General features: G+C 42.5%; 1 protein-coding gene across 2 annotated transcripts in view; it reads left to right on the forward strand.

Annotated features, from left to right (window-relative positions):
- Positions 1–8,121: 8,121 nt before the first annotated feature.
- The window catches only part of BRD4 (bromodomain containing 4), an 80,082-nt gene continuing 61,764 nt past the window's right edge, over positions 8,122–26,439 (forward strand). Inside the window, exon 1 of one of the 2 annotated variants that reach the window (XM_037162497.2) lies at positions 8,122–8,364. The gene's annotated coding sequence lies outside the window, so the exon portion shown is untranslated. The remainder of the gene's footprint in view (positions 8,365–26,439) is intronic. The other variant, XM_037162515.2, reaches the window with a different exon arrangement.

A 26,439-nucleotide genomic window follows, 5' to 3' on the forward strand; every position in this document is an offset into this window, starting at 1 on the left:
TTCTAGCAGGTGGGGATCTTTGGTGGTCATGCCTACCACACAATACTAGTATAAATCTAGATGAAGATGCCATGATCAGTGGATTGAGCGTGGGCCTGAGAACCAAAAGATCGTGGTTCGATTTCCCATCAGGGCACATGCCTGGGTTGCAGGCCAGTTCCCAGCAGGGGCCAGTTCCCAGCAGGGGATGTACCAGAAGCAACCATACATTGATATTTCTCTCCTTCTCTCCTTCCCTTCCCTTCTAAAGATAAATAAATAAAATTTTAATAAAAGATGCCATGATCAAAATTTTACCAGTAACACTTTTCATGCTTAACCTCTAGGCTTTCAAATTATCAGTCTTTTGTGTGAGTCTTAAAATAGAAGGTATCTTGCAGTGCTGCTCATTTTCTAGTGATATTGAAACATTCAGATTTGTCCATTCAAGTTCATCACTAAACTTTTCCATTCACTTTTCTTAGATACAGTTTTCCTTATATGTAATATTTCTTTTCCTGCAAACCAAGGGTTCTACGGTTTGATTCCCAATCAGGGCACATGCCTAGGTTGTGGGCCATATCTCCAGTTAGGAGCATGCTAGAGGCAACCACACATTGATGTTTCTCTCTCCCTTTTCCTCTCTCTAAAAATAAATACATACAATCTTTAAAAAAGAAAAAACAACCTAAATTTTAAACCCTGGCTGCTGTGGCTCAGTTGGTTGAACATCATCCCACAAAGCAAAAGGTTGCAGTGATTCCCAGTCAGGGCACATGCCTAGGTTGTGAATTTGGTCCCTGGTTGGGGTGTGTACAAGAGGTGACTGATGGATGTTTCTTCCTCACATCGATGTTTCTCTCTCTCTCTTTTCTCCCTCCCTTCCTTTTTTTCTAAAAACAACAATAGCAAATAACCTAAATTCTGAAAATGAAAAGAAATGTAAATCTGAAAACTTCAGAAACTGGCCATCCCCACCAAATCTCATCCTTCTCTGATCACCCTCTCAGGTAACCAGTATAATTACATGCTTATTTATTTTTCTTATAGTTTTACTTCCTTAAGAACTTCAGCCTATTTATGTCTGTTTTAGAAATCTAGATCAAAAAGAGATGATCACATATGTATGTATATCTTGCTTTCCTGACTTTGTTATGTTTGTGATTTATCTGTGTTGTGGATGACTGTGGTTTGTTCATTTTCATTATGTTATAATATATTCATTCTGCCATGAATGGACATTTGGGTTGTTTTCAGTGTAGGCTCTTAGAAAAAATGCTATTTTTAAAAAATCTTCACCCGAGAATATGTTTATTGTTGAAAGAGAGAAACACTGACGTGAGAAATATCTATGGATTGCTTCTTGTACTTGCTTTAACTGTAGAATGTACAACACAAAGAGTGAACACTAATGTCAACTATAGAGCTTAGTTAATAATGGTATGTCAATATTGGCTCATTAACTCTAACAAATATACCACACTATACAAGATGTTAATAAGAAAGGAAGTCAGGGAAGGGAAGTGAGGGAGTATATGGAAACTCTGTACTTTCCACTGAATTTTAGTATGTCTAGAGTTGCTTTAAAAATCCATTAATTAAGCCCTGGCTGGTGTAGCTTAGTGGATTGAGCGCGGACCTGTGAACCAACGGATCGTGGTTTGATTCCCAGTCAGGGCACATGCCTGGGTTGCAGGCCAGTTCCCAGCATGGGATGCATAAGAGGCAACGATACATTGGTGTTTCTCTCCCTCTTTTCTTCCCTTCCTCTCTAAAGATAAATAAATAAAATATTTTAATTAAAAAATCTATTAATAAAATACTGCAAGCAGAAGAGCTTCTGTGTAATGATAAAGAAATTTTCATTTCTCTAAACTTTAGAGACTAGAACAGGGGTCATCAAACTACTTGCTTGGACTGGACTGCTGTCTGTTTTTCTACAGCTAAGAATGATTTTGGGGGGAAAAGATCAAAAGAATGTTATTTTGATTTCTTTAATTTACATGAAATCTAAATTTTAGTATCCATAAAGCTTTACTGGAATACAGCCACAACGATTTGTTTACATATTAACTATGGCTGCTCTTGTGCTACAATGGCAGCACTACAAAGATTGGCAATGTTATAGAGATTATTTGGGCCACCATGTCTAAAATACTGGCCACTTGACTCTTTATAGAAAAAAATTGTCAACTCCTGGCCTAAAGGAAAGATGCTGGCAATCTTAATGGAGTCAGGAGTTCTGAGTCTAAACTGTGTAATGTGTGATCTTGAGTGAGTCATTCACCATCTCTAGGATCAAACTATAAATTCCACAATGAAACCTCATGAGCAAGTTACATTGGAAAGTGGACCTTAATTCAGGCCATAACAAATTAAATACCCCCAGCTTTTCCAAAGCTGATCATGCTTCATAGATTTATTCTTGCTTTTAAGAGAACACTATATATTTTTATTAACATGGAAAAATACTGGCAAGTATGAAAAGAAAATAAGAAATGTATAAGGATCATTGTAATTCTGATTATTACGATGGAATAATTGGAAATTAATTAAATGTACATAATAGAAGTTAAATTAGTATATATCCAATGTTATCTTCAAGTTATCTCCTAATCAGGCAGATTTCCAAGTATCCATGTGGAATGACTTCAAATATGTATTAAACTGACAAAAAAAAACATGTTACAAATTAACAGATACAGAATGATCCCCTTGTTTTATTTTTTAAGTATACTTTATTGATTAGTCTATTACAGTTGTCCCATTTCTCTCCCTTTATTCCCATCTGCCAGGTACCTCTGTTCTTTCCAGCATGCCCCTACTTAGTTCATGTCCCTGGGACAACTGTAATAGCCTAATCAATAAAATGATTGATTTTACACATATAAGATCTCACACATATAAGATCTTTGGCTTCTCCATTTCCTACACTATTCTTAACCTCCCTCTGTCTATTTTTTTACCTACCAACTATGCTTCTTATTCCCTGTACCTTTTCCCCTATTCTCCCTGCTTTCCACCCACTGATAACCCATGTGATCTCCATTTCTGTGATTGTGTTCCTGTTCAACTTGTTTGCTTAGGTTTGTTTTTTTTTTCTTTTAGGTTCAGTTGTTGACAGTTGTGAATTTGTTGTTTTACTGTTCACAGTTTTGATCATCTTCTTTTTCTTAGATAAGTCCCTTCAACATTTCATACAATAAGGGCTGGATGATGAACTCCTTTCACTTGACCTTATCTGGGAAGCACTTTATCTGCCCTTCTATACTAAATAATAGCTTTGCTGGGTAGAGTAATCTTGGATGTAGGTCCTTGCCTTTCATGACTTTGAATACTTCTTTTCAAGCCCTTGTTGCCTGCAAGGTTTCTTTTGAGAAATCAGCTGATAGCCTTATGTGGACTCTGTTGTAGGTAACTCTTCTTTTCTCTTGCTGCTTTTAAGATTCTCTTTATCTTTAATCTTTGGCAGCTTAATTATATGTGTCTTGATGTGGCCCTATTCAGGTCTGACGTGCTCAGGACTCTCTGAGCTTCCTGGACTTGTATGTCTATTTCGTCAGATTGGGGAATTTTTCTTTTATGGTTTTTTTCAAATAAGTTTTTAGTTTCTTGCTTTTCCTCTTCTCCTTCTGGCACCCCTATGATTTGGATGTTGGGGTGCTTAAAGTTGTTCTAGAAGTTCCTAAGCCTCTCATTTTTTTTTTAATTGTTTCTTCATTCTGTTTTGGTTGAATGTTTCTTTCTTTCTTTTGTTCCCAATCACTGATTTGAGTCCTTCCCTTCACTGTTGGTTTCCTGTATATTTTTCTTCATTTCCCTTTGTATAGCCTTCACTTCTTCATTTTGCAGCCATCCTCAACCATTTCTCTCAGCATCTTGACTACCAGTGTGTTGAACTCTGCATCTAATAGGTTCACTATCTCCTTGTCACTCAGTTCTTTTTTTTGAGTTTTGATATGTTGTTTCATTTGGGCCATAAATCTTTGGGTGCACCTGTTATGTTGTAAGTGGGTGAGACTTAGATATTCGCCAAGGTGGGGCAACCTACTTTGCTGACTTGTGGCACTGTATGTGGGGGGGGGGTGTCAGAGAGGGAACAACGCTGCTGCTTGGCTCTTGCCCTGCTTACAGTAACTTCCCTGCTTCCTACAAATGACAGGCACCCTTGTGATTGCTGCCCTGGTACTGATTCCTTAAATGGGTGGGCTTGTGTACATTCTAGGACCCTTCGGTCCCCTCCAACAGACTCTCCTGAGAAAGCCAGTCTTTCAGTTTCTTCCAGCACCACAACAACCCCTACAGATTTTTACAGCCAGAGATTCTGAGGCTTTATTTCCAAATATTGGAATCCTGGGTTGCATGGTCTGTCTCATTCCCCAGTTGTTCCTCCCAGTTTATCCTTGTGAGTGTGGGACTGCTCAGTCTACCAGCCTCTGCCCTGCTATGTATCCTGTCTGTCCCAGCTGCCCTTCTCTGCCCCTCCTACTGGTCTGGATAAATATTTCTTCTTTAATTCCTTGGTTGTCTGACTTCTATACAGTTCGATTTTCTGGCAGTTCTGGTTGTTTTTATTTTTAAATTGGTTGTTATTCTTCTTTAGGCTGTGTGAGGAGGCAAAGCTTCCACCTATACCTCCATCTTGGCCAGAAGCCTGATCCCTTTGTTTTATGACAACACAAATATTTCTATATGTAGACACATATTGTTGCATAGAATAAAAAGTCTAGACCAGCCCTGGCTGGTGTAGCTCAGTGGATTGAGCACGGGCCCATGAACCAGACGATTGCAGTTCGATTCCCAGTCAGGGCACATGTCTGGGTTGCAGGCCAGTTCCCAGCAGGGGACCCACGAGAGGCAAACATACATTGATATTCCTCTCCCTCTCTCCTTCCCTTCCTCTCTAAAGATAAATAAATAAAATCTTCTTAAAAATAAGTAAAATTAAAAAAAAAGTCTAGACCAGTGTTGGCCAGTAGAAATATGACTATATTGCTAACCATATATGTAATGTTATATATATTTTTAATATTTTATTTACTTATCTTTAGAGGGGAAGGGAAGGAGAGAGGGAGAGAAATATCAATGTATGGTTGCCTCTTGTGCATCCCTCACTGGAAACTGGCCTGCAACCCAGGCACATGCCCCGCCCAAAACTGAACCACAGTTGTTTAGTTCGCAGGCCAGAACTCTATACACTGAGCTACACTAGCCAGGGCTCTTTTTTTTTTTGAAGATTTTATTTATTTATTTTTAGAGAGAGGGGAAGGAAGGGAGAAAGAGAGGGAGAGAAACATTGATGTGTCGTTGCCTCTCGTGTGCCCCAAACTGGGACATTGCCCACAAACCCAGGCAAGTGCCCTGACTGGGAATCAAACTAGAGACCCTTTGGTTCACAGTCTGTGCTCAATCCACTGAGCTACACCAGCTAGGGCTAATGTTATATTTTCTTTTTTTTTTAAATTATTTATTTATTTATTTATCTTTAGAAGGGAAAGGAAGGAGAGAGGGAGAGAAATATCTATATATGGTTGCCTCTCATGTGTCCCCTGCTGGGAACTAGCCTGCAACCCAGGCATGTGCCCTGGCTGGGAATCGAACCTCAATTCTCTGGTTCTCAGGCCCACACTCAATCCATTGAGCTACACCAGCCAGGGCCTAATGTTATATTTTCTAGTAACAACATTAAAAAAAGTAGAAACGGGTTAAAATGAAATTTAATGTTTTTATTTAACCCACTGTATAAACTTATTTCAACATGTAATCAATGTAAAAAGTTAATAATGAGATATTTTACACATTTCTGCATACTAAATCTTTGAAATACAATTTGTACTTTACACTTGGCAGCACATCTTAATTTGGGCCAGCTACATTCTACATGTGGCCAGTGGCTATCAGATAACACGGGTTTAAACACATCAAAATGGTTACTCTGGTGGGGGAAGGAGAGATACTTTTTTTTCCCCTCCATATTCTTTTGTTCAATTAAAATGTTTCATATATTACTTACTAAAAATAAATAATACCAGCCAGAATTACTTTGCATAATACTTTATATTTCATTCTTTAACATTTTTATTAATCTTTTCTGGGTTTTAGTATTGCAAACACAGTGATAACAAGACAAAGTAAAGAAGAGCTTATCAAAACTCGAACTATTAAGTAATGAGATTATAAAATGATTCAACTGTACAAATATTTTGAGTACAAGCTATCTGTGAGGAGTTAGGCTATTCACTATGGAAGACAAAAAGAATGAGATGTTGTCCTAAAAGATTTTTGGAGACAAAAATCTTGTCTCCAAAGGAGACAGCTTTTGGAACTGTCTTTACAGCTTCCATATACTCTTCAGGTTGGATTTGATTTCTAGTTCTAGCAATAGCCTAAAGCCCTCCAGTTAAGCACGGTAAATTTTTATGGTTTTGTTTAAAATGAACTTGGAATGAAGAGTCAAAGGGAATATTTTATTATGTAATTTGCAAACTGGGAGCTCTAAATTACTTCCAAAGACATTTACTGTCTGCAACAATAAATTAAGTGGATAACGCAAGAAGACAACTGTGGGAAAAGGCTGGCTTAAATGGATACATTTTGGCTTCTTTTAAAAAAAGTTATTATTCCATATTCACTTAGCCCTGTGTACCTTCCTATTCCTTTTCCATTTCCAACCATCTTCTGCAAATTGCCCAGCATGCAAAACTAGGAGCCCTAAGATATTCATGAATTTCAAAATTCTGAAATGGCAAATCAGAAGATAGTTTACTAATAAACCAATTACTACTACTGCATTTATTTTTTACCCTTAATAATTTGTTATCTCATGCTTTGCTAAAATAAAGGGTAAAAAATTAAGGTTTTACTGTGCCCAGAACTCATCAGTGATTTGTGGTTGCTCTTGTTGAAGTGAGCAAACACCACGGTAGAGACAAAACTACTGACTACTATGCTAGTGTATCAATGTATTCTGAAAGAAGAGGCTATCAAGAAATATATATATATTTTAAAGATTTTATTAATTTATCTTTAGAGGGGAAGGGAAGGAGAGAGGGAGAGAAACATCAATGTATGGTTGCCTCCCGTGTGTCCCCTGCTGAGAACTGGCCCGCAACCCAGGCATATGCCCTGACTGGGAATCGAACCATGATTGTTTGGTTCCCAGGCCTGTGCTCAATCCACTGAGCCACACCAGCCAGGGCAAGAAATATTTTAATTACCTAGAATTTTTAGAAGAACTTGAGTCTGCTCTGTTTAAAAAGTGGGATTAAAAATGCCAAGAATAAAGATAAGAGCAAAAGGGAAGCGAGGTTAGGTTTCTCCTTTGAAAAATTCCACAGCATCATCATTTGAAGCCGCCGACGACTTAAATCTAAATCTCCTCATTAATGGAGCCGACTTGTGTGGTTTGAGTCTTAAGGACCCGAAGGAGGTCAGCTGAGGGACAGATGGAGGGAGAGTGCCCTAGGCCCGAGGCCACCAGCGCCTTCCAGGCAGTCTTCACAGCTCAGCAAAAGGAAGATGTCACTTCGGTCTCGCCCACAGCCTCTTTAACTCTCTCCCTCACCCCAGTGCTCGCGCTCCCTTCGCACCTCTCTCGCCGCGGCGACGCAGCACTCGCCAACTCCTCCCACACCCTGTAGACTCCACTGCGGGGAGAGGCGCTCCCTCACACAGGTGTCTCTCCTGAACCTCTGCCATGAGCCTTTAGGGTCTCTCTTCACCGGCCTTCGTCTTCGAGGGTCTATCATCAATTTTTTTTTTTTAAATTGTGAACGTCTCCCTTTGCCTTCAGATCTTTTCCCTGAAACGCGCGCAGCCTTCAGTCTCCCCTCGCTGCCCCTCCCTCAATCTGTAACGGGTCTCAGAAATCCTTTCCCTCAGAAATCTTGTCCGCGAGGTGCCCTCAGCCTCCTCTCCCGGTCTTCGAAGTCCTCTCCCTTGGTCTCCGGGGCCCCTCAATCAGTCTGTGGGGTCCCCCAGCCTTCATCTGAGGAGTTCCCTTACTCGTTCTGCAGAACACCAACCAGCCCTACTCGCCTACCTACCTTACTTCTCGGAAGCCTACTCTCCGAAACTCGCGCGCCTCCACGGCCTCAGGGGCGCGCACGCCGGGCGGAGGCGACACTAGGCCGCGCTCGCAACTTGCGTGGTGACGTCAGTACGCTGGCAGCGGAGCGGCGGCAGGGCTGTTTGTTCTGTTCTCCCGCAGCGGACGAGCCGAAGCAGTGGCTGCGACGGTGGCGGCTGCCGGCGGTAGTCGCCGGCGACCGGGGCCTGTGAGCGCGGCGGAGCGGCGGGAGCGACGGGCGGGCCCCGACGCCGCATAGCAGCCCAAGGAAGAGGTTGCGGCGGCCGGCGGGGGCAGCGTGCGGCCTAGCGTTTCAGGTGAGGGCCGGTGCCCTTCGGAGCGGCGGGCTGCGCGAGGCTGTAGGCTAGCGCTCCCGGCGCGGGCCGCGTCACCTGCATTGCGTAATGGGGCCGGTGCGCCAGCTCCAACGCCATCGGCGCGGCGCGAGGGCGGGGAGGCCGGGGCGACGCGGGCTCAGGCCTGCGGGCCTCCCGTGTCCCCGCGCCACTCGCTCGTCCTGAGGTCGTTTGGACTGTTGGCGTCGGGGCATCGGGTCCCTGCTTGCTCCGTCATTGGCACCGACGCCCCCGGGCTCTAGCTGGTTGGCGGGGCCGGGGTGCGGGCGGGGGGCGCGGGCGCTGCGCCGGGGCGGGCGGTCGGGGGCGGGCAGGGGGCGGGCCGAGGCGCCCGGCACTTCCTGCCGCCGCCATTTTGTCAAGTGAGGAGGAGGAGGAGGAGGAAGCGGCGGCTGCTGGGCCAGCGGCTCACCCGGCTCGGGTAAGTCCGAGCCCGGCGTGGTGGCCGCGGTGTTGCGGTCTCCGGGGAGAGCTAGGCCTCAGACCGGCTGCTCACGTGGGCCGGTCCCGGCGCGCTTTTTCCCTTCCTCAGCACCTTGATTCTTCCCGTACTGGGGCAGCACGCCCCCGCCCCCATTTCCTCACCTTCCCGAGTGTCCCCGGAGCTTTGCGGAAAATACGGCTGTTCCCCAGGAACAGGCTGCCGCTGCACGCCTGCCTTGGGGGCGAGCCTGGGCCTCTTTACCCAACTACACCCAGCCTGGTATCCTCTCGCTGGGCGCTTTGTTTCGCTCGGTCCGTGCTCGCTGGGCGTCCTTGCCTTGGTCTCGTCTGTTTGCGGTGTTGTATGGGGTGGTAGTTTGGGGTGGGAATGTGATGGAGTTGTGATTCAGCGAAATAAAATGACCCCAGCAAACGGAAATAACACAGCTTTACTCGATTGAGACGCCCCCAAGGTCCGGCCTTGGACGAAGATGGGAAATCCCATTTTGGTATAGTGGACGGTGTTCAGGCCTTTGGATGAGTCATGTGCTTTTGCTGAGTGGCTGACTGACCTCCCTTTTATCAAGACCAGACATTGTTTTTTGAAGTTTTTTTTTAATTTAGTTGTTTACTCACTGTTTCGTGTAACCTGGTAGGGTTTATGGTCTTGGTCCTTGGGTTAATTTTTTACCTGTGAATTTGATGCAAGGAGTGACCCCTTGGATGGAGTCTGTGCCTCATGAAAATAGGAGTGCCTTTGCTTACCTTTGAGTGGGTTGTAGCTGTCCGTTTACCAAAATCAAGTCTCACTGTATCTCTAAGCCAGAGGCCCTTGGGTGCTATAACAGTTGGGAGATTTTCATGAATGAGGCTGTCAAGTTCCTTAAATTGTGAGTCCTTGGAATTGGTAGTCCTTGGAAGTTGCAAAGGAAGCGATGTTCTATAAGATTTATGAAGGCGATTTCAATTTCAAGAACGTTTTGGATGGCAGTTTTATGACCTTGCCAATAATTTTAATAAAAACATTCCTTTCGGTTTAATTTGGCTAGGGATTATCTTTTCAGCAAGACATTGTAGATAACCCACCCCTTCTCCCCAAATGCTTCAACGTGGGGCAGATAAAACTCTCAAATGGTTTCCATTGACTAAGTGGAGAAGGGAAAGACTGATCTGAAACCAAATGCATCCTCCCTCCCCCCGCCGCCGTTGTCCATCATACCCGTTACCTTGGTAGGAAACATAGTATCTAAGGGCTCAAGCTGTGGAGTAAATGTCTTAGTCTTTGTTTCCAGTAGTTATCTTTTTGAGCCAGTTGTTGTGATGTTTATAGTACTACATTGCACTTTCGCTTTTAGATGTAGGGGATATTTTTGTGTTGCACGATTCAGGTTATTGAACGCCTTGAGAGTTACAGATTCTAGAGGGTGATTGGAGTTTATTTTTTTAAAGGAAAAAATATTTTGGTGCCCCAGTGATTTGAAAATTCTGGGATGTTAAATCTGACAACCCTGTCCTCTGTCACAATTATATGCATGTAAAGTGTTTGGATACTTGATCTTGAATAAACTTGTGAAATAGATAATGTTTGTCTTTGTTCTTGGCAAATCTGTAGAAATGAAAGAAAAGCCTGTCATTGAAAACTGCTACTAACATTTCATAAATTCGTGATTTTGGGGTGTTTAGAAAAGACTGGACATTTAACATTTGCAAAGTGAGGACTGTAGGGATTTCTTGCCGATGCTGACATTTAATTCATAAGACTTGAGTTTATAAAAATAAAATTCTTAAATTATTTTTCTTTTACTAGACTCCTAAGTTCCATGAGGGCAAGGTTTTGTTTGCTTCACTTTGCCTATTTTTATTCTCTATTGTTTCCTTATTACCTAGAAGAAAGAGCACCCAAAATATTCTTTGAGTGAAAAAATTGGCCAGATAATTGAGCAAGAATTTGGCATGTCCATAATAGTCACTGTAAATAATTCCTCAAGGTAATAAATACTGTTAACAGCAGACACAGTTAGTAGTGATTGTGGAATGTGAATTCCACAGGGTATGTGAATTTTAACTAAGAACCTTAAGTTCCCTGGAAAAGTCAAGACAGTGGCATGCAATTGCTTCTGTGTACTCTCTACTATATTTTCTCATTTGGTAGTTTGAAATGTGGTGAGTGGGTTTAGACTGTTTCAATCCTGACCTGGAAAAATGTTTTAATAGAGAGATAAAGTGCATAATAATAAATCAGTATGGGTAGGATTTCTTAATGTGAATCTCATGTTGTCAAATACTTGGTATTAAAAAAACACACATTGAGCACTTTCTTTTTAATGTTCTGACTTCATGTGTATGTGATTGGCCAATCCATTTCAAGAGTTCCTGAGCTCTTACTATGTACAAGGGAAGACAAAAAGATAGTAATATTGTACAGCGGCTTTTTGGTATGTATATTCTTTATTAGTATATTAATTGCCCAAGCATTTATTGAATGTAAGTTATGTATAACAGCTTTACTTAGGTTTAATTTACATATAATAACAGTTCACCAATTTAAAGTGTATAATTCAGTACTTGCCTATTCTGTATATTTCAGAAATCATACAACACATAATTTTTTGTCTGGCTGCTTTCATTCAGCATAATGTTTTCAAGGTTTCTGTTGGAGCATTGATCAGTATCCCTTTTATGACTGAATGGTATTGTGTTATATGGATATATAACATCCATGCATCAGTTGGTTAATATTTGGGTTGTTTCCACTTTTTGGTTATTACGAATAATGCTGCTATGAATGTTCACATACAGATTTTTTGTGTGGACATAACTAATTTCTCTCAGAAGTTCCCTAGGAGTGGAATTGTTGGTTCATGGTAACTAAATTTTTGAGGCTACACGAGAACTTTTTTTAAATCCTCACCCAAGGACTTTTTTTTTTTTTTCTCCATTGCTGAGGGAGAGACACACACACAGAAGGACAGACATTGATTGGTTGTCTCCCGTTATGTGCCTGGACTGGGATTGTACTTGCCCAGACCAGGAATCGAACCCACAACCTTACCTTATGGGGTGATGCTCCAACCAAATGAGCCACACCAGACAGCGCTACACAGTGACCTTTTTAACAGCATTGATTTTCTGGTGCTTTTGTAGAGGGGTTAAAACAAAAGCTTGATGGAGTATGGTGTGGCCATTTAAAAGTATGAGGAAGAGAAAGTGCAAGGATGTCAGTATGTTGACATGTAGTACAGTCTGCATGGTTTGATTCCTTTTTTTTTTTAATATTTTATTTATTTATTTTCAGAGAGAGGGGAAGGAAAGGAGAAAGAGAGAGAGAGAAACATCAGTGTGTGGTTGCCTGTCATGTGTCCCCCACCGGGAACTGGCCTGCAACCCAGGCATGTGCCCTGACTGGGAATCGAACTGTGATCGCATGGTTCGCAGGCCCGCGCTCAATCCGCTGAGCCACACCAGCCAGGGCTGATTCCTTTTTTTTTTAATTGTTCATTGTTAAGAGAATGGTTTTAAGTGCTAATAAGTCACATAAAACAATCTGGAATATACAACTCAAATTTGTACTCCTGATACAGTAAAGGGTTTTTTGTTTTGTTTTGTTTTTTTAAGATTTTATTTATTTATCTTTAGAGGGGAAGGGAAGGAGAGAGGGAGAGAAATATCAATGTATGGTTGGTTGCCTCTCATGCGTCCCCTGCTGGGAACTGGCCTGCAACCCAGGCATGTGCCCCAACTGGGAATTGAACCGTAATTGTGTGATTTGCGGGCCCACACTCAATCCACTGAGCTACACCAGCTAGGGCAGTAAAGGGTGTTTTTAAAAACTTTTTTTTTTTAGGTGATTGAACTTCATTAATTACATTGCATCCATATTCCCAGCACAAATCATAGGATGTGTTCCATTCTACAGAAATAGATGAAGAATGAGTCTAGTGTCATAGTTCGAGCAAAGCAGCCACCCGTTCCATTCTTGATGAAACTTTGAAAGGGAATAGCACTGGGTGGTCCACATTGGAAAATGAGATCATAAGGGTTTTTTTCTTTAAACAAAAGTAGTGCATGGTCATTTTGAAGAACTTTGAAAATACACCTGGCTGGTGTAGCTCAGTGGATTGAGCACGTGTCTGTAAACCAAAGGATCGAGGTTCGATTCCCAGTCAGGGCACATGCCTGGGTTGCAGGCCAGTTCCCAGCAGGGGATGCATGAGAGGCAACCATACATTGATATTTCTCTCCCTCTCTCCTTCCCTTCTAAGGATAAATAAATTAATTTAAAAAAATTGGAAAATACAGAATGTTAAGGTGATGTTAAATGTTACAAAATCTCTTAATTCCATTTTTATTTGTCTTTTTACACGAGTAACAAAATTGGGCCGAACTCTTCAGTTTTCAGAAATACTACATTGTGAACATTTCCAAAATGCTGTTTTGAATGGTTGCCTAATGTTCTAACATATGAACATACTATAATTTAATTCTGCTAATTTCGCACATGATTGTTAAGTTTTCTCTTTTTTCATGTCTAGAGAGGGAATTGCTAGACCAAAGGGTGTGTGTTTCTGAAAACTTGATACAGATTAGTTTTTTAAGAAAAGTTCCATGAATTTCCATTTCTCTGATCACAGCTTCACAGTGTCTTGTTTATTAGGGTGTGAAGTTTTTAATTCCCCCCCCCCAATAGCGATTGTATTACAAACAAATTGTCGTCTTGAAAGTTTGTGCTGAGAAGCAGAAGTGTCTCAGGATCTTGCTCTTTGACCTTTTTACTTGCTGTTGCCTGGAGCTGGACTTTGTTTCCTGAATTCCTGGCCCTACACTAGCATTTCAGTGTTATCTGATGACCTGGTGAGGGTGATGAGGGAGGGTTTGAGTGGCCTCCTGGTGTCCCATCCTGTCTCATTTTTTCCTAGCCTACTCCAATACCACCAGTTAGACCCCAGTTTGAATCCTGGCCCTGCTCTTTGCTCTGTGGCCTTCCAACTGTCACTCAGCCTTCCCCAAACTTCATTTACAAATCTTCCAGCTGAGGGTAAAATGAAGGCTGTACCCTCTCAAGGTTAGCTACTTACTTGCTGTTATTGACCATGGCCATGAATTAAAATGGGATTAGGTATGTAGCTAAGACAGTCCAGCAGTTGAGGGCTAGGAAAGTGCACCAGGCAGACCCAGGACACCAAGATCTGCTTGCTGCCTTCTAGTCCCTGCCTCCGCTGCATGTGTGTCTTCCTCCAAGTGATCTATGAGAGGGGACTGGTAGAGGGGGTTGTTTAAAGTGGGGGTTGGGGTTTTTAAGTGAGAATTTGTTTTTATCTGCAAGATTGAAAGTGGTGATGATGAGATTGATGGAAATGCAGCAGTCCTGGGGGCTTCCACCCTGGGATCCTGCTGAAAAGTTTGGGGAAATGAGCCAGCGGGGCAACATGGTCCAATGCATACTCAGGCCTAAACTGTCACTTGTCTGTTTCATTAAAACCTGGTTATCTGAGGAAAAGCAGTGGCCTGAAGTTGCTGATGTATTGAAGTTTTTCCAGTGCACAAGCACTGCATCCTTTCATGCCTTCCCTGCCTCTATGGCCCTGATTTAAATTGTATTGACAACTGGCCTTGGTGAAAGGATTCAGGTCTTCTTGAAGGTTGTGTCATAAGTCAGGGCCTCCATGGAATGGAGGCAAGACAGCTGAAAGGGGAGTTCCTGGCTGGGAGGTTGAGGTCCTGCTAATGGACTTTGGGCCTGTTGGCCAAAAGAACCAGTCCATGCCAGTCACCAGTACTAGGTACTGTTAGGATCCAAGTCCATGTGGAATGCCTTTTGTGTTAAACCCAAAAGGCATTCTCCAAATTGGAGAACATATTTGTTTCAAAGATTGGTCAAATCTGAGCTTTTACATGCCAGTTAAGAGTACTTGAATGGTCCTGTGTGGTGGCTCAGTTGTTTGGAGCACTGTCCTGTACACAAAAAGATTGTGGTTTCAATTCCCAGTCACATCTAGGTTATGCAGGTTCTATTCCAGTTGGGGCATGTGTGGGAAGCAGCTGATTGATGTTTCCCCCCACCACCACCTCCCTCTCTCCCTCTCCCTGCTTCTCTCTCTCCCTTCTGTTTCAAATCAAACATTCTCAGGTGAAGATATGTTTTTTTAAAGAGTACTCTCATGCATATGCCATTTATTTTCTTTTTGATCTTTGACATACAAATAAAGATTTCTTTGGTTCACCTAGGTATAGGCTATTCTGTGGTCTTTTCCTTGACGAACATTGTTCTGTTTTGCTGAATGTAGGAAATTCTAGGACTTGGGGCTATGGTAGCAGTGCTGGTTGAGTTTGCATGGAACTGTGTACTGGAGGGGGGCAACTATGTAGTCTTCTGTCAGGTTTCAGGCCCAGTCTGACCCCCTTCTGGCCTTGAGCTCAGGCAAGTAACATAATCCCTAAAGGGGGGGGTTGTCTTGCATCTTCATTATGTTCAGATTTGGGGAACAAGGGGAGTCTCTGTGTTGCCTCTGTATTGGGGGGTGGGGAGTGCTTGCTTTGCTGTGCCTGTAGGGCTTTGAGGGAAAACTGTCTAGGCCTTACTTGTGGTCACCTTCCTGGTCTCATCCTCTTGAGGCTGAAACTCCTTGTTTATTCCTAGTTGCTATTATGTTCACAGACAGTGGAACACTGGAAGCAGTGCCAGGGGAGGGATGTTGGGCTTGGTATTATTGTGTAATTTCCAGGAACAGGAATTAGTAATTCCTCTGTCCTTGTGGGTGGCTAATTTCCCCAGTCGTCCTACCCCAGGGAATGACACATTTATGCCTGTGGTAAATTGGCATTTGAGGATTTGTTTTGTGTAAAAGAAGAGATAAATTTGGGAATTTTACACTTGAAACACTTTACACTGTGTTTGGGGAAACACATATTTAGTGGGAGCAGATTGTCATTGGGAGGGTAGGGTTGAAGTAGGAGAACTGAGAACTGCGTGGTGTGGGGACCTGCCAGCACAGGTGGGGCAGGGGGAGGAACTGGGCTGTAGGAACACACTATACCTGCTTTGGACCAATTGCATACCTTCCCAAGCTTCAGTTTTTCAGGTATGAAATGGGATAATAGGTTTGGGCTCCAAGAACTTTGACCATAATCTAGATTTTAAGAGAAAGTAATTCTTTGTGTCTTTCAAACTATGAATAATGAAATGATTTAAGCAGGTTTCAGTCCTTTTTAAAAATATTTTATTTTAAGACAGGGGAAGGGAGTGAGAGAGGGAGAGAAACAGTACGTGGTTGCTTGTCCTCCGTCCCGCTACTGGGGCCCTGGCCCAAAACTCAGGCATGTGCCCTCGCTGGGAATCAAACCGGTGACATTTTGATTTGCAGGCCAGCACTCAACCACTGAGCCACATCAGCCAGGGCAGGTTGCAGTCTTTGTGTAAGGAAAAAGAAATGTCAAAGGGTGTTCAAGGGTATTTTATAAAACTTTGATTTTATGTGTTTTATACATGATAAAGTATGTTTCTTGTGGATAATATCAGCGCAGTGTGAAATAACACTTTAAATACCGCTTTATGGTAACCGTGGGTATCTTGATTCCTGCTGTCCGACCCCCCCCCCCCCCCCCCCGGTCAATTTTGTGATCTGTTTCTTCATCACTTGCCTAAGGGTGATCTTCCTGGATATGCTTTCTAGGAGCAGGTGAACTGTATTGATCTTTAGTTTCTTTTCTTGTATCCACTGCTTGCTAGAAAGCTCTGTAGGGAGTGGGAGTGGTGTGGCGAAGTTGGGGAAGCATGTAATGGTAAAGGTTGTTGGTAGTTTGCAATAGACAGAACATACATATAAAGAGAGGTGTTGGGGGGGGCAAGCTACTTGTTTTATAATGATATTGTTCTCCAACTTTTTACTTAAGATTTCTGTTTGTTTAGTAAATGGCTGTATTGGATAGGTCTCTCTGATATAAATAACAAACATAAAACTACTTACAAGAGAAATTTGTTGGCTGATGTGTCAAGAAGTCTGAAGCAGGGCTCAGGCACAGCTGAATATAGAAGTTCCAATGGGGACATCAAAGCTTGTTCTCTAACTCTGCTATCCTGACCTCAAGGTCAAAAGTGAGTCTTCTGGGTAGTGCCCTCTGATGGCTGTAGACTGTCTCAGGTCATTGCCCATCTCTGACCATGTGTAGGATGGAATGCTGAACCACCTTGCCTCAAACATGGCACTTGTAGCCTGTCTCTGCGCCTCACTTGCTCATTGTTATGAGACATGCTAGATAGGGTACTTTTGTTGAATTGTTTTTTGCACTAAGAGTAGAGTGTAGCCCCTAATTTGATACAGAGCTATTGGATGGCTAAAAGGGAAGTTTTCCATACTAAGGTGATAAACCAGAATTAGTTGAAATCAGCTTAGAATGACTTAGTTACTCAAGAAAAGGGTAAAGTGAATGCGGTTAAGGACGTATATATTTCTAACCCTGTGGTAGAGGAATAAATGAAAGACATGGTTTATTTTACCATATCCCAGGTACAAAGGGAGCTGCTGTGGGGGCTCTGGGAGGAATCAAACCAAGAGTCTCTTGTGAGGGTGAAAGGGCTCAGGTGATAAGTTGAAAAGGCCTGGGTTGGCTGGGGGGGAAATGGCCTTCAGGGAATGGGTTAAATGAGCTTAATTAGATTATCAAGGAAGCACTGGGCAAGACTTGGATAAGACACCGGATAGATAAATTTCAGTAAATGCTACGTGAGTGAAATTATAATGGAGAATATTTCAATAGACTGAATTTATCTTTGTCCATGCCTGTGAAAACTATCATCATTTTGCCATTTGATAAGCTGTTTCTGTACTTAATTTCTTGTAAAGTCTGCTGCTTGTCATTCCTCTAGGGTTACAGAAAGCTACTCAAGATTCCCATAATCAAAAACAAGTGCTAAGCACTGCTAGAGTAATCACTTTCCTAAAGATCTTGCTGTTGGCTTTAGTCAGTCCTTTAAGGGGCTCAATAATTGAGGATGCAGTAACTAAGGGGGAGACTAGTCCTGCTTCTTACTAGGGCATTGTTTCTTAATTTGAGGGGAGGTTGGAGGTTTCTCTGAGGATGTGGTGGATGCTGTGAATTGTTTCTTCAGAAAAATGTATTATGTGCAAACATTGAACAGTTTTTTTTTGTGGGGAGGGTTAGAACCCTAAAGCCCACCCAAGGAGCATGTGTTAAAATGAATTAACTAGATTACTTCAAGAATGAGAAATGTTTTTAAATTGATTTTCAGAGAGAGATTGGTTTGTTATTACACTTATTATGCACCATATTTTTCAGGCTATAAGACATGCACTCCTCCCAAATTTGGGAGGGAAAGGGGGCAGTGTGTCTTATAGTCAGAATGTAGCTTACCTGGCTAGTAAATGTAGCTTACAGTTACATTGGTGAAATACTATGTTATTTACGTTATTAAATATTTTACCACATTTTTTTGCTTCAAATTTGTTTTTCCTGTTTTCCTCCTCTAAAACCTAGGTGCATCTTATGGTCTGGTGCGTCTTATAGTTCTAAAATTAAAACAGTATTCACTGGTTGATTTTTGTATGTGTGCTGACCAGGGATCAAACCCACAACCTTGGCCTATTTGAGATGGGGCTCTAACAAACTCAACTACCCAGCTAGGGCTGAGAAATTTCTTATGTTAATTAAAAAGCTCTGGATGGTCTTGAAGACTTTCCTCTGTGCATGCACCCTGCTTTTTCAGCCCTTTGCAGATTTATGAAGCAGAAACAATGTGGAACACCCATTTTGTTTTGTTCTTGTAAAAATCTTCCATCCAGAGATTTTTACAGAGCCTTCAACCGGTGTATCAGCAGTGGTACAAACCTGTCCAGGGCCCTTGTGCACCACTGTCTCAACTGGTTCTCTCTCATGGACATAAGGAATATTAGAATATGCCAGAATAGGCCTTCACATGTGCCGTAGATGAAAGATGATTTGTGTTCTGGGGCTCTTCATTGAAGCTCCCGCTGTTCCTAAAACTTTCCCCAGGACTTGGTGTCTACCTGGAGGCTTTGCTGCCGAGGTAACCCAAAGGGTCACTAGCCAGCCTGATCATTTGGTGGTGTTGGATGTGGGTGGACTTAGAAAGATTATGGCTGTGGTCCCTTGTGTGGCTTAGCACCTGCTGTCTGCAGTGGGACATATATTCGTGCATGCCCTTGAACCTGCAGACTGAGGGATACAGACCATTCTTAAGCATAATATGCTTATGCTTAGGACTGTGAACATGCTACACCAGGTGGTGTGCATGATGCCACTATATTCTCTATCCCCAAATCCCTGTCTGGTGAAAGAATAGGAAGTGCAGTACCATAAGCTTGAATAATTCATACTTCTGTAATTGGGGCAGATTTGTCGGAGGATAGAAAGGAATCATTACTTCTAAAAATAGTGCATGTTAAAAACTCTTGCTCCTTCTTAAACTAGTGTAAAGATTAAACTTGCATGTGCTAGTGGATATTTCTCCTATTAACTATTGGTGTTGAGTTGAATTAATCCCATCGCTCTCTGCTCAGTTGAAATACAGTCTTGTATGAACAGCCATGACTTGTTACTTAATAGCAGTTTCTCCCTGCTATTAAGAGAAACAAACAAGATAGGGTACATTAAAGAGTTTGGTAAGAAGTGGTATTATGAATGTGTAAGTTGGTTTCATTTGTAATTACCATTAAAAATTACTTGACTTTCACTTACAAAAAGTTGCTAAGTAAAAAAGTTGTGTGTATATGTCTTCATTTGTTTTCCTTTTGACAGTAGGAATCATTCGAGCTGACAGGTGAGCTGTCATCTGGAAATGACACCACCTTCTTGTTCATCTATTTCAATATAATTTTTAAAAAATATTTTATTCATTTATCTTTAGAGAGGAAGGGAAGGAGAGAGGAAGAGAAATATGAATGTATGGTTGCCTCTTTTGTGTCCCCCACTGGGAACTGGCCTGCAACCCAGGCATGTGCCCTGACTGGGAATCGAACCATGATCCTTTAGTTCGTAGGCCCACGCTCAATCCACTACACCAGCCAGGGCTATTTCAATATAATTTAACATACCTTTGTAATCCCAGGAATGCAGTTTTAGATTACCGATGTTGGAGGCCTTTTGAGTTGCAGCTTAGCTTGCCTGTTCTCAGTTTCATCTCTCAGGACATCTCTCCTTTTTTTGCTCTGGGAACCCATGCAAGCATCCTTGCCTTACACTTGTGAGAGCTGGGTACCTCCCTTTCTGTGGCTTTTTCTGCTTGCTTTCCAGAACCATGCATTACTGTTGTTTATCTTGAGACCATGCTTCTCATTGATCATTGACTCCTTGTGAAAAACATCAAGACTTTTAGCAAAAGTTGCCTATGAGTAGACGTCCCAGTAAAGGGTAACTACCTTTTCTGAATGTACCTTTTTTCCCTGTTACTTAACTGCTCGCCTCTTCTGAAATGGTGAAGTCTAACATGAATCATCCTGCTGTCTTTGTCAGCCTTAATGTATGGAGCTGTAATGTGGGTTATTTCTCCTTCCTCACTATGTTTCCGTCCCCAGACTGAGAGCTTCAGCATATGTTTATGACCACTCCAGTTTAGTGAATTTGTAGTGCTTCCTGTGAGCCAGGTGCTAGATTTCTAAGGCCCTGTGTGTTCCTTAAGTCCTCAGTATTGTCTCCATTTTGCAAATAAGGAAGCTGATGCCCAGAGAGCTGAGTCACTTGGGCAGGGTTAGGGTTGCAAGGGCACAGAGCTGGTAAGTGACAGTGCTGGCTCCAGAGCCCATGTGCTTCTGACTTCTCTTCAATGAGCTGTAGAAGAAAGGAATTGCCCTACGAAGATATTTTGAATGGTACATAGTGAGCATGAGGTAGACCTCAGTATTGTACTCCTGAGAGGTCAGGCCAGACAGTTTGAGAAGGAAGAGAGGCATTCCATAGGAAAGGAGCTTAGATGGTAGGCTGGTCCATCTGTGAAGACAGCTGTGGCTTGGATAGAGACCTGGACAGTTCTGCAAGTAAGCACCTGTCCCTTGGAGACACCAGAGCAACGTGAGGATTAGTCAGGGAGGGTCATTACTCTGGGCAGATAAAAAATTAAACAACCGGCAAAAGAAAAAAGAAGAAAAGCATAAGTCAGGGGTGTGAACTAGATGGTTTCTTAGAATTATGGTGAGCCTCAGTCTTGAAGCACTGCTTATTGTAGGGTGGAATTGAATTCCAGCTCATGGGTTCTTATTTCCCACTTAGGGATTCTTGTTTAAAGGGAATTTCCTGCCTGAAGTAACATGCTAAATTGGGTAATTCTGCCAGTGCAGGACTTACTAGGCAATCAGCCACTGTGTGATATTCTACGTGTGCAGTGAGAGGATTCAGTGGTGAATAAAAGGTGTTTCCCATGTTTGTGTGCCATGTACAATTTAAACATGACGGGTGGGGGGGAGTGAGGCAGGTGTTCTAGGGATCCTCATCTCTAACGGTGGGCAGAGACCCAGTGTTGGAAAAGTGATGCAATTCATTTATCAAGTGTACCCCCAAAGAAACAGATTTTTAGTTTACTTTTATTTATTATTATCATTATCATTATTATTTCTTTAGAGAGGGGAAGGGAGGGAGAAAGAGAGGGACAGAAACATCACTGTGTGGTTCTCACATGGCCCCCACTGGGGACCTGGCCCACAACCCAGGTATGTGCCCTGACTGGGAATTGAACCGGTGACCATTTGGTTCACAGCCCGAGCTCAATCCACTGAGCTACACCAGCCAAGGTATTTGTACTTTTTAAAAAATATTTTAATTTTATTTATATTTAGAGAGAGAGGAAGTGAAGGAGAGAAACATCAATGTGTGGTTGCCTCTCTTGTGCACCCAAGTGGAGACTCGGCCTGCAACCCAGGCATATGCCCTGACTGGGAATCGAACCAGCGGCACTTTGGTTTGCAGCCCGTGCTCAATCCACTGAGCTACACCAGCCAGGGCGGTATTTTTACTTTTAAACCTTTTCTTTGATTGTGTTAAAATGACAATTGATCTTATTGAATGAGAGTTTGACTCTTAAGTAGCTGTGAGAAAAATTCAGTGAAGTGAAAGTGGTAGAAATAGACAAGCTCCATGCAGAACTGGACTAGTAATCTAATGAGAGAGTATATGATCAAAATACATTAGATTTAGATTGCAGCATAATTCTGCTGCTCTAAAACCTCACTGCATGTGGATAAGACCAGACTCCCATTCTGGGTACTTCCAGCCCCTGGCTTCTGTGACAGTCTGCTATCCTATCCCATTCCACATCTTTGCTCTTTGCTTCTAGAATCCCCTCATTTCTCAGAGTCCAGTTTAGATCTTTCTCATTTCACAGTGACCCACCCAATTTCAAAAGCAGTGCTGTCCAGTGGAACTTCCTGCAGTGATGGGAACGTTAGGTTTTTTGGGTTTTCCCACATAGTGGCCATTACCCCCGTATTGGCAAACAAGCTCTTGAAGGTAGCTGGAAGACTCATATCGTGCCTGTTTTGACAGGTTTTAGGGAAGAGAAGGTCATCCTGAGGTGTTCAGGTTGACATGCCTTGTAGGCAGGTGGATGTACAGTTCTGTGACGCAGGGGTGGGTCTAGCCAGGCTCAGGGGCTTTGTCAGGACTGTGGTAGAGGTCTCTCTTGAGCTATAGGGAGAGAGAAGAGGAGGGGGCTAGGGCGAGCATTTAGGGTGAGAAGATAATTAGGTACTGAATCCTGATTTGTGTAGTGGAAAAAATGTTCCCTCTCCCCTTCCCATAGGAGGTTGGAAATGGAGTCTCCCTATAAGGGCCTCCGGCTTAAGAAAGCCAGGCCTCTATGGGGTAAGTGAGGTGGAGAGTTAGCATTCATTGGGTAGGGGCTTTTCCTTTAAAATCATCCATCCTAGGATAAATTCCAGTTACCTAGATAAATGTCGTGTTCTTTAGTCTCTGCCCTAGCAAATAACCCTATCCCTCTGGAATTTGTTTTTTCTGACATCTTCCATTGCATTTGTCTCATACATTTCCCTCTCCCCTATTTTGTGAGCAGAGCTTTGGGGGCAGGACTGGCTCATTTGGTTTATTATCTTTGTGGGTAGAGAGAGAATGAATGAAGGGACTGCAGGCTGAGCCATGGTTCTAGAAGATGTCATTTGTGGGTCTGCCTAGAGTTAACTGAAGTGGACGAAGTCTGCCAATAGAGCTGATGGTAGTGGGCTACAGGCCAGACCCCACACACAGCCCATTTGGTTTTACTCCAAGATTGCAAGCTCACCAAATGTGAAAGTATTTTTAAAAGTTAATAACTAGATCATGACATATACTTTTAATGATATGATTAATAGTGTTGAGTTCTTATTGTACTTTCTGTTGTATTTCATTTGCCCCTTACATCAGCTCTGTGAGGGTATTATCACTTTTAGAGGTGAAGAATTTGAAGCCATCTGCCTACTTTTTTTTTCCTGGTCAAAAACACAACATATAATTTTATATTCTTAACATTTTTAGGTGCTGCACATTGTTGTGCAGCAGATCTTGAACTTTTTTATCTTGCAAAACAAACTATATGCATTGAACAACTGCCCTTTCCTCCTCCCCCAGCCCCTGGTAGCCACATTCTGCTTTCTGCTTCTAAGAGTTCGACTGTTTAAGATGACTGATATAAATGGAATCATGCAGTATTTGTCTTTTTGTGACTGCTTTATTTCACTTAGCATACCATTTGCAGACTTGTGCCATTTCCTCATTTAAGGTTCATCTATGTCGTGGAAACCATACCTCATTTTCACAATTTTTTTAGCTTGTTTATTTTTAAAAATATTTTATTTATTCATAGAGGGGAAGGGAGATAGAGAGGGAGAGAAACATCACTGTGTGGTTGCCTCTCACGTGCCCCCCCCTTCACTGGGGATCAGGCCTGCAACCCAGGCATGTGACCCAGACTGGAAATCAAACTGGTGACTCTTTGGTTCACAGGCTGGTGCACAGTCCACTGAGCCACACCAGCCAGGGCACTTGTTTATTTTTTTAAGTTGATTTGCAGGAATTCTTTGTAGAGTCCAGTACCAGATATTTGAGGGTAATTTATTTCACAAGTATCTTCCCCTAGTTGGGTGTAGCTCCCCCCTACTTTTAAGCATCTTTTGAGGAACAGAAGATCTTGATTTAAATGTGGGTGAATTTAAGGATCTTACTATCTTCTAAAAGTCATACAGTTTTGTCTTTCAAGTGTATGGCCCGAATCAGTCAAGTGTTTTTTTGTTCCTAGCTGGTATGGTTCAGTGGGTTGAGTGCCAGCCTGTGAACCAAAGGGTTGCTGGTTTGATTTGAGTCTTAAGGCACACGCCTGGGTTTCAGGCCAGGTCCCCAGTAGGGGGCGCACAAAGGGCAACCACGCATTAATTTCTCTCTCCTTCCCTTCCCCTCTCTGAAAATAAATAAAGCCTTAAAAAATGATTTTTTGGTATAGGACGAGAAATCATGCAGACTTGGAATCCCTTCAGGCTTTGTGACCTCAGATAAATGACTGATTTCTGCATTAGCATCCTCAGCTGCAACACTTGATCCTAATTCCTACTGTGTGCAAAGTTTTTAGGAGGTTAGAATACAATATCCCAACACATGGAACCCAAAGCTCAGTAGGCATTTAAGTAATCGCTCCTTGGTCTGAGTCCAGCTGCATTCCCTAAGCATGTGGACACACAGAGAAAATTGGCACTTAACTGAGAAAGTTATTGCTAGTACATTGCCTGCCAGCCATAACAGGCATTGTGGCCAGGCTGGGTTTGGCTGCTGCGTGAATCCCCCCACTGGGGCACTGGCAGCTTGGCGGATGTTCAGCTGCATACAAAGCCTGCCTATTGGAGACAGGTGCTCAGGCAATCCTAGACCTGACTGGTGTCATAGCTGATGCTTTCTAGAAATGACTGCTTCGTCCCTGGTGCAGTTTTAAGGCTTAGTGCTGACACTTTTTTTTTTCTTAGATCTTGTTTATTTATTTTTAGAGAGAGAGGGAGAGAAATATCCATCAGTTGCCTCTCACTCATGGGGGCTTGGCCTGCAACCCAGGTACGTGTCCTGACTGGTAATCGAACTGGTGACCTTTCAGTTCACAGGCAGGTGCTCAGTCCACTGAGCCACTCTAGCCAGGGCCCAACACTTCTAAAAAGGAGTTTTAAGCCTTGGGTGGAGCTTGTTTAGTGACTGCCAGTGACAACATGGGCAGATGCACAGAGTACATTCATGCTAGCAAATAGATGGCTGAGGATCTAGTGGTCCCTGTTTCTTTTTGTCACAGTATGCCTTTGTGAACGACTAGTGGAGGGGTAGAATGGGCTGGGATTTTGTGGTGTGATGTAGTTAAAAATGCCTGTGATCAAAGTAATGGCAATAAAGGATGGGTGGACATTTTTTCATATGAGCTGTGACTGATTGGTCAGATGTCAGAGTACGGGTTTCAGGTGGGGGCCTTTTCCATTTGTGTTCTCTGAGTGTTGTTTTTAACACTTTGGTCAGGAGCTTTGTTACACACCTTTTACAAAAGGGACCACTGAGCTAGGCATGTAATAGTAGGTCATCATATGTTTGTTGATCCTTTTCCTTCTCATCCCCGTAATGTCCACACTTGGAAAACTGGAAACATCTCAGTGTAAAACAGCCAGGGAGTGGTTTGTCAGCCTTGGGCTTTGTGGTGGCTAGTGGCTGTCACATCAGTTAAAAGTGACAGGTCAGGTCTATACCTATAAACACCAGGCACAAAATACAGGGGAATTATTGATTGTAAATAACCCTGTGAGATATCATATATGAAAAAAGGTGATGTGATGCAAGGTTATTCCCTTTGTTTGGCTTTGTTACATTTTGGTGTGATGACAGTTAAACATTTTACTCAGGAGACCTCAGACAACAGGCAGTATTGTCCTGTTTAATGCATATTATTCCTTCTGAACCCTTTAAAGGTGTACTGTCTGGACCAGTAGGTAGTCATTTCCTTCTCAGGTACATTTTGTTTCTGAGGAGTCCCCTTCTCCATTCATTATTGCAGTGGCAATATCTTTACTAGTGTTGAGATTAATCAAAATGTTAAAATTGGGTTTAGGTCCTCTAGGAATCATGTAATATAAAATATTACACAGTAGTTTTGCTCAATCAGGATAAGTTAGTTTTCTCAAAAGAGTGATGAACTGTCCCGCATATTAAGCACTCTTTTGAAAAGCTGTGTATCAACTTCCCCCTGCTCTAAGCTGAGTTGCCCCCCTCTTCCCCAATTGATGCGAGTGCAGGAAACGCCATAGTCATTTATCCAAAGAGGATTTTTTTATTACTCCTGTGAGGATTGTAGTCTTGCTACTTTGCTGTCTAAGTGTAAATCACAAGTTACAGAGCCTTTATTTACCTCAAACCAGAGCGCTTTTTTTTTTCTTTCAGAAAAACACTTTTAACACTTAGTTCAGCAGTATTCTAGTAGCTGTGATTGAGCAACATTGAGCACTTTACAGATACAGATGGCTGGAGCCATTTGTAAGTCTGCTTATTCTTGGGACAACCCTGAGTGTGGGCCCCGTGAATCACTTTTTACAGGTGAGCTGATCCATGATATCTGTTGTTGAAGGTCCCTGGGGTTAGCTT

Source organism: Artibeus jamaicensis, unplaced genomic scaffold (assembly GCF_021234435.1).
Source record: "Artibeus jamaicensis isolate MK-2021 breed Jamaican fruit bat unplaced genomic scaffold, CSHL_Jam_final contig_477, whole genome shotgun sequence".
Lineage (NCBI taxonomy): Eukaryota > Metazoa > Chordata > Mammalia > Chiroptera > Phyllostomidae > Artibeus > Artibeus jamaicensis.